Source organism: Rhinopithecus roxellana, chromosome 5 (assembly GCF_007565055.1).
Source record: "Rhinopithecus roxellana isolate Shanxi Qingling chromosome 5, ASM756505v1, whole genome shotgun sequence".
Lineage (NCBI taxonomy): Eukaryota > Metazoa > Chordata > Mammalia > Primates > Cercopithecidae > Rhinopithecus > Rhinopithecus roxellana.
In genome coordinates, this window is record NC_044553.1 from 108246686 (window position 1) to 108259035 (window position 12350).

The window sequence follows — 12350 nt, forward strand, 5'->3', positions numbered from 1 at the left end:
AACAAACCAAAAAAAAAAAATAAAATAAAGAAAGAAAAGAAAAAGAAGTCTTAACACAGATATTGATGGGATGGGAAAGTACCCTTGGTCACCCTAGAGAGCATCTATCAAGCTGTGTGCTGTGTTTATGAGAAGGCTGGGGAGGGATAGTATGGATAAAAGCCCTGTGTATGTGATACAGGATGAAAATCTGCAGTTGCATGCAAAAGAGCATTGAATAACAAAGGAAAGAAAGCAAAAGCCTTAATAAAATGAAGGAGTCCTGATGTTTTACTGCACACCGCAACCCTTTCAAAAGCATGTTATGAGCATGTTTTTAAACAGCCTTTTTGAAGTTACTAACTCATGATTACAAGGTTCACTTTCCTCGACTCCTGAGCTTCCAGAGGTCTCCCCTCCGCTTCCTGAGTATCATGAGGATCCTCTCACACAGCGATTCTCAGAAAAGGCCTTATAGTTTTGTATAAAATCAAGTCTGCAAATGTGAGATATTCAGAAGCTGGGATGTGGGTTTCCCAGCCTCTGAGTGAACACCTCCCTCCTGTCTTGAAGGGCTTTTAAGAAAACTTTCAAAATAGACTTTATTTTATTTTATTTATTTATTTATTTTGAGACGGAGTCTCGCTGTGTTGCCCAGGCTGGAGTGCAGTGGCACGATCTTGGCTCACTGCAAGCTCAGCCTCCCGGGATCACCACCATCCTTCCTCAGCCTCCTGAGTAGCTGGGACAACAGGCACCTGCCACCACGCCTGGCTAATGTTTTTGTGTTTTTAGTAGATACGGGATTTCACCATGTTGGCCAGGATGGTCTCAATCTGCTGACCTTGTGATCCACCCGCCTCAGCCTCCCAAAGTGCTGGTATTACAGGTGTGAACCACTGCGCCTGGCCTAGACTTTATATTTTTAGAGCAGTTTTAGATTCACAGCAAAACACAGTGGAAAATACAGAGTTCCCGTATGCCCCTCCCCCCACATATGCACAGCCTCCCCCACTATCAACACCCCCAGCTGGAGTGGTATGTTTGTTATAGTTGAGGAACTTACATGGACACGTTATCACTCAAAGTCCATAGTTTATATTAGGGTTCTCTCCTTCTATTGTCTGTACAGTTTTTATTTCTGTACAGCCTTTATTTCTAATACGTCTCTGGTCTTATTTTACACAACAAGTTTTTCCAGAGAGATAGGGTGGAAATGGGATGGGACTGGGGTAGAAATCTACCAACTTTTCTCTCTGTATTTTCCTCCTTCCTTCATTAGATTTATCCAAGTTTGGCATAGTGGAAATTCCTTCTAGAATCTGGCCCTTTGCTAAGTAATAGTAGTAGTTTCCAGCCCTGCTAAATTTTTTTTTTGTGTGAGTTCTCGCATAGCATTTCAAGAAGGCCTAAGAGGAGAATGAATCAGGGATTGCTAGCTGTCCACCAACAAAGCTTGGAAGTTCCTTTAACTCTTTCACAGAGATAGAGAGTCCCTCTGTACCTATTTTTATGCTGTTCCCACCTTCTCATTTTTCTTGGCAATTTCCTACTTATCTTCCAAGACTCAGCTCACCTGTCTATCTTCTCCATACGAAGACTTTCCTGAACTCCTAGGCTGAATGTCTTACATTGTTCTGTTTCAATCTCTATTTTCACACCTGTTTACTGAGTCCTAGATTATGGGGAAACACCATTATTCATCATCAATCCTTATCCCATGGCAAATTGCGACTGGAAACTCTAGTAGATGTCTTATTAAGGGTGACCTTTGTCCTGGGAGGAGACCACCCCCATTAATTACAGAGGGATTTGAATATCCAGCATTGGAATATGGGACAGGATGACAGAGTGCTGTAGTGTTCCCTTATTTTTAATTCTGATTATACATTATTGTTTTGTATGTAAAAAGTGAGAACATCTACTTATGTTAACCTAGACAGGACTTTATTAAAATGCTCTCTTTAAAAAAAATTAGGTACAGAAATGATTTCTTGAAAATCCATTCCTTTTATTGATTTTATTAATGTTGTATAGAAATATAAAGTTTCACACACCATACTTTTACTAACAAATGTAAATAAGAACAAATTACTTTTGAACAATTAAAATAACCAAATATTGATAATTTTCAATAAAGTATATTTTGAAATAATTTTGAAGCCATGAAAGACTAAAATTCACTTTATGCTAAAATAAATCATATTCTCTCATAATGTAATTATTTATTTTCTTAAAAAAGAAACCACCCAATAAGAGTTTAATTCATTAGGAAATTTTCAGCATTTCTAAATGCAATAGAGTGTTTCTACTATATTTCCTGGCATCATTCCTTTCCTTAGCACTTATCTTCACACTGGAAGAGGTGAACCAGGTGATTATGTCCCCTGCGGGGGCTGGTTCTGCCTCTCAACAGTGACTTGGCATGGCAATTAGGTGCAAAATTACCTACATTTACCCTAAAGATTTCTTCAGAGCTGTCAGTCTTCCTAAAACTTCCTAAAACTACCCTAGCAAATACTTTTTCCTTTCTGCAATACTGTCACTCAAACCACTGTATTTACCCCATTCTGAGCTTTCCATTCTCTGTTAACAATTTCTCAGGTGTTCATGAAGTTTTAAAGGACAAGACTCCTCTCAGAAGCACATAATACTCAGAAGCTCAAAGGAAATTAGGTTATTTTACAATCCTTGCTACAGGCCAGAAAATGAGGATTGAGTAAGTAATTTTCCTCATTTGAAAAGGAGAAAACAAATACAAAAAGAGATTGAGTGATTTTTTTTAACAATCCTCTACATTTATACTTGTACTTTAAGGACTAAAATGTACCATATAGTCTGATGCTCAAAACAAACTCTTTTTGAGAACAGACATCATTTTACAAATAAAGACACTGAGGCTCAGAGATATGAGTCACTGTCTAAGGTAATACAAATAGAAATCTATATTATTAGAACTTGAACTCAGGCTGGGTATAGCAGCTCATGCCTGTAATCCCAGTGCTTTGGGAAGCCAAGGCGGGACTCAAGAGCAGCCTGGCCAATATATTGAATAGCCTGGCCAATATAGCAAGAACCTGTCTCTACAAAGTATATTTTTAAAAAAATAGCCAGATGTGGTGGCACACCCTTGTAGTCCCAGCTACTTGGGAGGCTGAGGTAGGAGGATCACTTGAGCTCAGGAGGCTGAGGCTGCAGTAAGCATCATGACACTGGACTCCAGCATGGGTGACAGTGAGACCCTGTCTCTAAAAATAATGATAATTAGTTAGAACTTGAACTCAAGTTCTTTGATTCCCAGCACATAGAGCCTTTCCTTGCCACACCACAGTGCCTCTTGCTAACCTGAACATGGTGAGGAGCAGTGCAGCAGTCTGTATACCACCAACCAAAACTTGACTCAATAGATGCTATGTAGATGCACGGAAGTCTGAGTAAAATGAATCCTATTATCTTGGAAAAGGAATCCTTGTATCATTTTCAATGTTGTTCTAGATAATCCTGATGTGCTTGATAAATGACAACTGGTATGTGAATAACCATAAAATTGCTATAATTATAAACAGAATTACAAATGATAATAGACTGGGGACAAGCTACTAAGCAATATGTTGAATATTAAAAGAGTTCACATGGGAATGTATATTATTGAACCTTCTGAAATGCACATTAAAGAATGATCTTGATTAAAACATCAATACAAAATGGTTTTAAGATTCTGAGTTTTTATAATACATTTTCCAATTTTCTTGTTTAAAAATATAAAAAATGATTTATTATATCATAATTTTTTTCACTCCAAAAATGGAGTTTTCTCTTGGAAAAACAATTACTTGCTAGTAGCTTCCTTTTAAGCATATTTTGGTTGTTAGAAGGCCTTCACTGTGGGAGAAATCTTGTGAAAGAATTTATGACCTTGGGAATTGGCATTTCCAAAAATATAACCTGGAGGAGATGAGTAACTTGCTGGGCAAATTTCCTGTTTTTTTGGTGTGTACTCTACAGAGTACATGGTCACATCATCAAATGGAACAGAACTCTTAAAAGCAATATTTAAAGGTTTGCAACTCTCTGTTGGAATCAATTTGTGTGGCACATAGTGAGAGCTGAAAGTGCTCAAACCATCAAATTTTCCAGATGGGTTGGGAATCTGCTCTTGCCTCTTAATAAGTCCTTGACGACAATTTTCCCATGCTGGAAAATCTTCCTTCATGGTGCTTTTTCCTTGGAAAGGAAAATTGTTACTTCTTCTATGAGAAACTGGCCTGATGGAAACTACACGGTTGGCCTGCTATGGAACATAGTCAAGATGGCTTGTGCTGTTTAATAGCATGCTACCTGTAGGAGGCACATACTCTGGTACTTTCTTGATCTCAGGTGGTGGGATTTCCCATGGTTGAAAACATTCACGGAATTCAGTGCTTCCTTCAAACCGAGCACTCTGGGTCACTCTGGTGTGTACAGGTCTGCAGATTTTTGCAGTTTCACCAATAAGACCCTGAAAGTCATACCGGTGAGTTGTGAGATCCTCAAAGCGTTGGTCAGTTGGTTTGCAAACTTCTTTTGGCCTTTCAAACTTGAGTTCAAGCTGATAAGGTATGACTTGTCAGGCATTACAATCAAGGCGATGACTTGTAATGCCATTAAAACGGGCTGTAGAACGTTTGACCACAGAGGAGGGTTTAAAGATTTGCCTAGGTTTTATCTCCTGAGGAACAAAGTCATCCTGAAATGTAGTTGAATTTCCAAATTTCACAGTAGGGGTGTGGAAAGTTTGTTCTGGCTTATAAAGTTCACTTTTATGAAGGTCATAAGCTCTATAATCATCTTGAAAATTAGAATTAGAACAAAGTAAAAACATTTTTAAATGCTGAAGAAAACAACCATCTTCTAAAAATCATAATTGATTTCTCTCATTGCCAAACATCTTTCCATTTCCTTTAGAAATCTAAACAATAGTATCAGAATACAGTTTCTCTGATTCCTTTCAGATTTGTTCTTTTTCTTCATTTCCACCTTCCTCTACCCATCTCCTCACTTTAATACATATAACTTTCCACTTTCAGATTCATCTGATTACATAACAAAGGAAAAGCATATCTGAGCCTGATTGTGGATAGTTCTTGAAAGTCAAAAGGACTGTGTTGTAGGTGAGGACAGAGTTTAGGAGATAATGGTTGTATTCCTAGGAAGTGTTTGGGATTTTAAGTACAACTCACAGAATGCTAAGGTATGTCTAAAATCCAGGGCTTGAAATAAAATCAAGTGCCCTCATGTGTGGACAAAAGTAATACAGATATTACTCCTTGCTTTGGAGAGACTCATCAAAGGAGAGAAAGTTTTAATTCTGGTATACTCTAGGAAGCTACAGAAAGAACTCCTTGAGCAAAGATACAGGGTAACCTGCGCTATCCCAGAAAGCTCTCTGGCTTCAACTTTCCCTCATGAAATGGACTTTAAGGCATTCCCAAAAGATAGAGGGCCATGTAGAGGCCAGAGGCCTTAACTGAATGCCTTCAAAGGTGTTTGAAATTGTAGAATTTGAAGTGACCATCGGAGCAAAGATCTGGGGTTTGGAAGTTAAATAACCTTAAGCCTACTTCCTGCAGTTTACCTAGACTGTGGAGCATTTTAGTTCACTCTGGTGTCTACAGAGTGATGACTTGTAATACCATTACAAGATGGTAATGGTACACTTCACTAAAACTGAAATGTTTATATTTCAACTAAAGATTATTTGTGTTTTCTATTTCTAGATGAGGAAGATAATAAGCTAGGAAATACCATAAAATTGACTTCAGTTCAAAATATGTATTTCTAAATGCCAAAAATTAATTTATAAAAGACAGAAATTTATTATATAAGATAACATACTAAAATCAGAACTATTGGGGACCATGCCGGGGGTGGTGGAGAATGAACAGACACAAGAGACAAAGACAAACAGAGAACACGGCGGCCGCGCCTAGAGCCTCCGCCTCACTTTATACTCCATAAATCCCACGTCAGCAAAAATAACACAATGCAAAGCAAACTTTCTGCACCCAGATATAACCTTCTGCTTAGTTCCTTGTCTCTAAGTTCTTTCTTATTTTGTCTGCCTTCTTGGCACCTACTAGAGTTCATTAAAAGTTCAACTAGAGATACTGTCCTTGACTACTGGAGTTCATTGAAAGTGCAACTAGCTAGAGATACTGTCCTTGAGCCGTATCTATTCTTAGCATATTATTTTCAATGGCCCCTGCATTTCCCCCTTTTTGTTTTGCCTCAATCCTAGAAAGGTAGCCCATACTTGTTCCTGTGTTTTCCTTTGTTTTTGGATGCGATGGAGGGAGCATCGGATCACCATGGAAAGTAAACCCAATCCGAGTGCCCAAAGCAAGATACTTCCAGAGATGGTAGAAATCCATGTTTTCGTCTGGGTCCACGGGTTAAGGGCAGCAAAACTTTGACCCAGCTCCTGCAAGGTAGCGGCGCCGGACAATACATGGAATTGTCGAAATGCTTCAGAAATGTTTTGAGTGAGTTCTTGGATGTCCAAACTAATATTTTTATGGCCTATTAATAATCTGGATTTCGGTCCAATTCTGAGAAACATTAAAAGGCAGAGGTGTTATGCAAAATTGAGTGGAGTTCCAATCACATTGCAATGTTATTCGAGTACTGAGGACAGTGAGCTGATCTCCAAGCCACATTAAGGCTTGCTCCACGTTGTCCAATCTTTCAGTGAGTTGAGAGTCGATGTTCCATTGTTGAAGCCACAACCAATGAGATTGCTCATGCCATTGCTGCACAAATTCAGCATTTTGTATGCTTTGATGTAGAGCGAGTCCTGCCACGGCTGCAGTGGAGGCGATGGCGACAAGGCCCATTACCGAGGTGATTATAAGTCCAAGGGTACGATGGGTCCACTGGAGGGAAGTCCAAATATAAGTTTCAAGAGGTGATGGCCCCCACGGTCGCGTAAGGTTGACAGGTAGCCAAATTTCCTTATGAGCCCTGAGGATATAAATATCCCCAGTAAAGTTGTGCCACCAGGAATGATTGAGGCAAGACAAAAATATACACGTATCTGTACAATTAACAATTCCCGTATCATTATCCCATGTTAAATTCCCTGCTAACAATAGGTAAGGCTTTCAGACACAAGCAATAATATATCGGGAGATATTCCGATGTAATTGAATATGAAAGGGGTTATTCGGATTAGAAAGATTAAGGGACATATTCCCCACAAAAGTACTAATGGCATCACCTGCAGCTAATAACTTCCAAAGATGACTTTGTACTTGTAAAGAGTATCTAAGATGAGGCATAGGTGGCAACAAGCCTCCTTCACGCCATACCAAAGTTTCATTACCATCAGCAGCAATACTTTTATTTACCCGGTGCCATTTCAAAGGTATGTGACTAAATTTTGTTTGAAAATCACCGTGCACACTCCAATCAATTACTTGCAGCCCATTATATTCTAATAAAATCCGGGGCTTAGTTCCCTGACAATGTTGCCACTCCAATACCTCAATATTAGGGGAAACCTCTGGAATAGGACAAAAAGGTAAGGAACTAGGAATAGTCTCATTAATATATACAGTATGATTATAATGAAAACTTCTAGTTACAATAGTAACAGCATTGGCAGCCACATGGCTATGATTATAGCAAACAGCCCAAGCTTCATGCAATTTCCGGAGACAATGAGGACTATTTCCCATGCAAATCGGAAGTCCTTCCACTCCAAATTGGTATGTGCTGTTTATTATTCCCGTTTCCCATTCTATGTTGTCCTTGTCCATATAGGGGGATGGCATCCAAGTAGTGTCATTGGTGAAAACCTTAACTTCCGCCTCCCCCCAGGCGACTCCCTGATACAAGGGTGGAAAGGGAATATAAGTCCAATATTCATACAAAGCCTCACTAAGGGAAATAAGTCCCCCGCTGAGGCACATCCAACAAAGGAAGAGATGCACGCTGAGTCCAATTTTCTTTTCAACAGGGTTTCAATCACCTTGTAGGAAATCACTCAGGTCTGCTTCCTGTAAGGACAAGAGCATAGCCCTATCCCTGTTTTAGAACTTGCCCCTGAGCATACTTACCTTCTTCATTAGGATACCAAACCTTTAAATTGTCGGCGGGGACTATCACCGAGGGAGGTGAGGAAAGATGAGTTACGGCAGCGGAGTCCAGCAATTGTCTCCATTGATTCAAAAAATTTAAGGTAAACAAAACCTTTAAAATCTGATTTCTGGGGGACTCATTTCCCCCTTTTTGTTTTAGCAGTTGAGTTTTTAAGGTTAAATTTGCACGCTCAATGATGGCTTGACCTTGACTGTTGCCCAGGATACCGGTGAGATGTTGAATATTGTATTGCTGTAAGAAAACTTGTAACTTATGAGAAACATAGGCAGGGGCATTATCAGTTTTAAGTATTAGAGGAATGCCCATGATGGCGAAACAAGCTAAGAGATGAGTAATAACAGAATCAGCTTTTTCAGATGGCAAAGGAGTTGCCCATTGAAAATGAGAGAAAGTATCAATGGTATGATGAACATACTTTAATCGTCCAAAAGAAGGGACGTGTGTGACGTCCATTTGCCAAATCTGATTAACTTGAGTACCTCGCGGATTAACCCCAGGATGGAAAGATGGAATGCTCAAAGGAGCACAAGAAGGACAAGCTCGAATAAGAGAACGAGCTTGTTTACGAGTTAAATGAAATCGTCGTTGAAGGCCAGAACTATTAGTGTGATGTAGAGCATGTTCTTGTTCTGCAGCCTGTAGGTGGCCAATTAAAAGTGAATCAATCTGAGCATTACCACGAACTAACGGTCCAGGAAGTTGAGAATGAGAACGAAGATGAGTGATGAATAAAGGAGCTCGATGTTGGCTCAAAGTAGAAGACAACAAAGAAAAGAGTTTTTGAAGAGAAGAAGTAGCACAAAGAGGTAGAGTGGCTTGAGAAATATAAGAAGTAACATACACGGCATATTGAGAATCACTAACAATGTTACAACTGGTGGAAGGGAAATCAAGTAAGACCATGAGAATAGCAAACAGTTCTCCCTGTTGCACCGAGGGATAAGGATAAACTGTAACTCGAGATTGATGAACACTCCAATATCCAGCTTTACCATTGCTACTAGCATCAGTAAAAAAGGTAGGGCCTTGAACAGGAAATAAAGATATTGGTGAGAAAGGCAACACAGAATGCTGTCTAAAAAATGAAAAGATCGGAGACTTAGGATATTGGGTAAAAAATTGTCCAACAAATGAGGCACAAGCAACTTGCCAAGAACCAGAAGTGGCAAGAAGATAAGTAATTTGACTATGAGTAAATTGAAAGATAATGAAGGATCTCCTCCCCAGAGTTGTCGACAGAGATGCCGTCCTTTGATGATCAATTCAGCTAAACAATCGGTATAAGTAGTCAAGCGTTTAGATGTTTTGTTGGATAAAAAAATCCATTCTAACGGCCGATTTGTTTGATGAATCATACCTGTAGGAGAATGTAAAGTATGAAATAAACAAAAGGAAAGGGGAACGTTAGGAATAATATAATGTAGATGGGCCTTTTGAAGTTGTTCTTCTACAAGCTGGAGTTCCTGTAAAGCCAAAGGAGTTGAATGACGTGAGCCGTTCAAGTGACTGTCTCCTTCTAGAATAGAAAAAAGATGTTGTAACTGATACGTTGGTATTCCTAAAACAGGACGCATCCAATTAATATCTCCTAAAAGCTTTTGAAAGTCATTTAATGTTTTTAAATGATCGCATTGAATTTGAATCTTTTGGGGTCGAATATTTCGCGCTCCCAAGGTATAACCTAAATATTGAATAGGAAAATCTATTTGAATTTTTTCTGGGGCAATATTAAGTGAGTATAAAGAGAGCTGCGTTTGTAAGGATGTAAAAGCATCTTGCTGCTCTTTTTTGGTGGGTGCAACAAGAAGAATGTCATCCATATAATGATATAAAAGAACAGAAGGATGACATTTTCGAACAGGATTCAGAGCTCGATGGACAAATTCTTGACACAAGGTAGGGCTGTTTAACATACCTTGAGGTAAAACCTTCCACTGATATCGAGAAAGTGGCTGAGAATTATTAAAAACAGGGACAGAGAAGGCAAAACGCTCACAATCCTTTTGATCCAAAGGAATAGAAAAAAAACAATCTTTTAAATCAATAACCATAAGTAACCAATCTTGAGGAATCATAGAAGGGTTAGGAAGGCCAGGTTGTAAGAATCCCATGGGTTGAATACATGCATTAATAGCACGAAGATCTGTCAATAGTCTCCATTTACCATTTTTTTTTTTTCTTAATCACAAAGACAGGGGAATTCCATGGAGAAGTACTAGGTTCTATATGACCTAGGGATAATTGTTCCTGAACTAAGTTTTCCAAGGCCTCAAGCTTCTCACGTGTTAAAGACCACTGTTCAACCCATACAGGAATATTAGTTTTCCATGTCAAGGGAAGGGCTTGAGGCTGCTGAACAGTGGCTACATGTTTAAAGATTTTTCAAGGGGATTGTAGCCCATGCGGAACATCATATTCTTGGCAGAATTAGAGACATGAGGAATAGAAACAAAAGCTCCAAATTGTTGCAATAAATCTCGCCCCCATAAATTTAGGGCAATAGGAACAATATAAAACTGAACTTGGGCCACTTGACCATCCGGCCCTCGGCAATTTAAGGATTGAGAACTTTGATACACCTCAGAGGCGGAACCTAATCCTGTAAGAGAAACAGCAACAGGCTGTTTAGGCCACTGCAAAGGCCATTGATCGGAGGCAATAATGGAAACGTCAGCTCCAGTGTCGACCAAGCCCTGAAAAATTTGTCCCTCTACTTCGAGGGGAAACAAGGGTTTTTGTTGAGTTACTAAAGTTTCCCAAAAAATATGTTTACCCGTGCTTCCAAAACCTCTGGTTCTTTCTTGCCTCCGTGAAGGAAACTGAAAATAGGGTAGTAAAAGGAGTTGTGCAATTCACTGCCCCTCTTTCAGGGATATAGGTTTATGAGCCTGAGCCATAATTTGAATTTCCCCTTTATAATCAGAATCTATAACACCCAAATGAACTTGTAAACCCTGTAAAATGCTACTACTGCGTCCTATAAGCAATCCAACAGTATGTGGAGGTAATGGCCCAAAAACACCTGTAGCCAATTTAACAACTCCCATTTCTGGGGTGAGTTCAACAGCCTGTAAAATCGCCACATCAGCAGCGGCGCTACTGGAAGAGCAGAGAAAAGCTGAGCTAATGAAAATTGGGGGTTAACATTGGCTGACTGGCCTGCTGATGCTGGACCCCTGAGCTGACTGGAAATTGCAAATGAAGAGGGCTTGTATTGTTGTTGGGCCCCCAAGCTGAAGGGCCCCTCTGCAAGTTTCCCAATCTGGAGGTGAGAGAATTACCGTTTTTGTCCACTTTAGAGTGACATTCATTAGTCCAGTGTCGCCCTTTGCCGCAACGATGACAGGGCTCAGTAGGAAGCTTTTTAAATTCTACTTTGGAGGAGTCACTCCTATTAGATAACTTACGGCACTCCTTTTTAAAATGACCGGTCTTTCCACATTGGAAGCAAACTCCCCTTTTTCCCATGAATGCCTTAGATAAAGCTCCAGCAAACAACTGAGCGTTGTAGGCAGCCCCTCCCACTCCTGCACAGGCTCTAATAAAATCTTCTATTTGTAAGTTTCCAGCAGCCTTTAGAGGATGCAACAACCTCTGACATTCCTGATTAGCATTCTCAAAAGCTAGTGTGGTTACCAGGATTTGGCCTGCAGCCCCACTACCCACAGTCTTTATTACAGCATCTTGGAGCCGAGCCACAAAGTCAGGATAAGGTTTGTTTGCGCCCTGCAAAATCTTAACAAAAGACAAGGCAGTTTTTCCTGATGGTTCTACTTTACACCAAGCCTTTAAAAAAAGTGCTTTAACTTGTGATAATGCCATGTCCTCAAGTCCAGATTGAGCCGCTACGGTAGCAAACTGACCAGTGCCTGTTAATTGCTCCTCTGTAGGTCCTGGAGGATTTCTAGCGGCATTGCGGCGGGCCTGCTCTTTGGCATCTTCCAGCCACCAACTGTGTAGCTGAAGCCACTGAGAGCAGTCCAAAACAGCCTTCCCCAAAGTCTCCCAATCAAGATGCAAAAACAAATTCTCAGAGGAGAAAGAATCTAGAAGCCCCATGACAAAAGGAGATTGAGGGCCATAATTAGCAACAGCTGCCTTCATTTCTTTAAGAAATTTAAATTGAAGAACATTATACTGCACATTTATACCCCCTTGAGGAAATTGGTCATTAGGACCAAAAGGTTGCCTAATAATGGGGAAGAACTGTAGAGGATCCTCATCCTCTTGAG

At 39.9% G+C, this 12350-nt stretch overlaps 1 protein-coding gene and 1 pseudogene across 1 annotated transcript in view; one reads left to right on the plus strand and one right to left on the minus strand.

The window, feature by feature from the left end:
• LOC104679086 (golgin subfamily A member 6C-like) overlaps positions 1-12350 on the plus strand; it is a 1122834-nt gene that overhangs the window by 43727 nt on the left and 1066757 nt on the right.
• On the minus strand, positions 3848-4840 carry LOC104679084 (annotated as a pseudogene).